Source organism: Phascolarctos cinereus, unplaced genomic scaffold, assembly GCF_003287225.1.
Source record: "Phascolarctos cinereus isolate Bilbo 61053 unplaced genomic scaffold, phaCin_HiC Scaffold_4;HRSCAF=312, whole genome shotgun sequence".
In the NCBI taxonomy this organism is placed as follows: domain Eukaryota; kingdom Metazoa; phylum Chordata; class Mammalia; order Diprotodontia; family Phascolarctidae; genus Phascolarctos; species Phascolarctos cinereus.
In genome coordinates this window covers 411,698,624-411,702,063 of record NW_027555847.1, presented here as the reverse complement: position 1 = coordinate 411,702,063, position 3,440 = coordinate 411,698,624, and positions in this window count along the sequence as shown.

Here is a 3,440-nt window from a genome sequence, read left to right as displayed (position 1 = left end):
TAACTATATGGGGACAAAAAGACTTTATGTTGACATACAGCAGTTTATATCTTTTCAGTAAAAAAGATAGACCTACGGTCAGATGTCATGGCATCTACACTTTCAAACAGGCTAGCTGTGCTATTCATTGCAACAGAAGTCACATAAACAAATTGTCAGGAAGACTCTTTGCTAGAAGTTCCCCTTATTAAGCAAGCATGACATTTTTTCAACATAACTAATTAAGTAGATTCTATGAAAATATTGCAATTACACTCTCTTTTTTAAATTCATTAGCTTCCTGCCAACAACATTTTCTCCACCATAAACTTTTGTAGGTTTTATGCACCTGGATTTATTATTCTTTGTTAAGAAAAAGTATGTATGGTCTTGCCTACATGGGGCATATTTAAATTGGATAGAGGGCAGGGTTAACCATGGGAGTAAAGTATGCACTTATATTCAAGGCTAACATAATAGTTGCCTCACTATAATATAATATGTTGTTGTAGTACATCAACAAAAGTTTTTCACGTTGTAAAGCCTCTGAGGATTATGGAAAGTCTTCCGGTTTCACATTCTTTGTAGATTATAGTATGCTACAAGAGAAAGGAGTCTTAGATAGCTTTCCAACACTTGTTTTACTGATGAGAAGACTAATGCCCAGAGGTGACCCTAAATCCTCTCAACCTATAGGCAGGGTTTGACACAAGCCAAAACTTCAAGGAGGTAATGATTATCCTTGCTGATCCCTGCTTTTCCTCCCTCCTTATCTCTGCCTTTTAGCATTCATAGTTTCTTGGAGGCTTAACCCAAGATTGGCTTTCTACACAAAGCTTTTCCTATTCCCAGTTTTCCATAGCTCTCAACTCTACTGAAATTACTTTCTTTTTCATCTGAACTCCAATAAAATATGAGGGGAGGGATTATTTCCCTTTTTGTCTCTGTATTCTACTATGATTAGTATAGTGCTTAGAATGGATAGTAAATTTCTCATAAATGTTTAATGAATGAAGAAATAAATGTATCCTTTCCTTCTTCAATACAGATTTCCTGCTCAGTGCTCTCAGTAGACCCTGTCACTGGAGTCAGAATGTAACAGTCATCAGTACATGTATCTTTAAAATGACAATATCAGCCTATATGATTTAAAGTTCCTTTCCATTGCTACTTATCATTGATTGATTGATTGATTGATTGATTTTTGCTGTTGTTCAGTTTTGGCTTGGCTTGGTTTGGTTTGGTTTGGTTTGGTTTGGTTTGGCTTCGTTTTCTATTGTGCTTAACTCTGTGATTCTATTTGGGGTTATTTTAGGAGAGATACTAGAGGGCTTTGCAATTTTCCTCTCCAGCTCATTTTGCAGATGAGAAAACAAAGTCAAACAGGATTAAGTGACTTACCCAGGGTCATATAGCTTTCAAGTGTGTGAGGCCAGATTTGAACTTACAAAAATGAGTCTTTCTGACTTCAGGTCTGGCACTTTATACATTGTGCCACCTAGCTGATTATTTATTTTTGATACTGTGGAGTAGTTAATGTCACCATAATGTGAGATATCAATTTCTGCAATATTATTTTAATTTACACTTATTATTATATATCAATGGATCTGTGATATTGTTTTTGTGGGCTTTACCTCCATAGGTACATTCATGTATTCTCATCTTGTGGGATTCACATCTGTATCTTTCATAAAACTTTCCCAAAAACATACTTGGTACTCTTGAGACCTTTCTTAGGTTCATTGACATTTAACAATTACCAATGTATCCACCTGTTCATTCCTGTTATGTGAAAGGTCCACTTCTCATTTTAGCCATGCACGCCCTTTTTTATGATGGCCTTTATGTCTCTTCCCTGACACAGGCAATATACTGAAGCTTAATTACACCAGACATGTTTCTTTCCCTTCACCTTTTGTTTATGTTCATTTGTGATTATTCTGTCCAATAACTGACAGAGCATCACAGAGAAAATATTAGTATCAAAATGAGTGACTTTTAGAGCGGGGAAGAATGTGTGATCACTCAAAGTATTGTATTATTATCAAAATATAGTGCAATTTTATTTCTACTGCTTATTTGAATCTAGTCTCAGATATTTATTCATTCATTGTTTGTTTGTTTGTTTTTGGTCTCAGATATTTGAGAATCTGTTGTGTCTTCCATGCTATGTGGAATGAAACACTAACTCCATGTCCCATCAACTTCAAGAAAAATTTATCAGAATTTAGATAATATGTTAAGCATCTTTAACTAATTCACACTAAAGTGGTAGCAACTAGAATAATAAAATAACAGAATAATAGAAGAGACTTTATTCTATATTAATTTATTTTGATTTATCAACAATCACTTCCACATGCTTTTGAGTTTAAAATTTTCTCATCTTTCCTCCCCGCCACCCTCCCCAAGAAGGTGCACAATTTTATATAGGCTATGCATTTTCATTCCTATTAAACATATCTTCATATTAGTGAAGTTGTAAGTAAAAATTAAAACCAATAGGAGGAACCATTAGAAAAAGGAAACAAAATTCAACAGAAGAGAAAAAAAAATGATACCTATTCAACTTCCATAGTTCTTTCTTTGGATGTGGATAGCATTTTCCATCATGAGGCCTCTAGGAATGTCTTAGATCCTTGTATTGCTGAGAAGGGTTAAGTTTATCAATATTAGTCATCACACAATGTGGCTCTTAATGTGTACAATATTCTCTTGGTTCTTCTCACTTCACTCAGCATCAGACAATACAAGTCTTTTCAGGTTTTTCTGAAGTCACTTCATCATTTCTATAGCACAATAGTGTGCTATTACATTCATATACCACAACTTGTTCAGCCATTCCCCAATTGATGTGCATCCTCTCAATTACCAACTCTTTGCCACAACAAAAAGAGCTGCTATGAATATTTTTGTACATGTGGGTCCTTTTCCCATTTGTATGATCTCTTTTGGATATAGCCCTAGAAGAGCTATTGCTGGGTCAAAGGGTATGCACGTTTTTATAGCCCTTTGGCCATAATTCCAAATTGTTCTCAAAAATGGTTGGTTCATTTCACAACTCCACCAACAATGCATTAGTGTTCCAATTTTCCCACATCTTCTCCAACATTTATCATTTTCCTGTTTTGTCATATTGACCAATTTGATAGGTGTGATGTGGTACCTCAGAGTTTTTTTGATTTGCATTTCTCTAATCAATAATGATTTAGAGCCACTTTTCATATGACTATAGATGGCTTTAATTTTTTCATCTGAGAACTCTCTGTTCATATCCTTTGACCATTTCTTAATTGGGGAATGCCTTGCATTCTTATAAATTTGTCTTAGTTCTCCACATATTTAGAAATGAGGCCCTTATCCAAGAGACTGGTTGTAAAAATTCTTTCCCAATTTTCTACCTTTCTAAACGACATATTGTAGGATTATGATTTTTAGTCCATTCTGCTACCCATTTC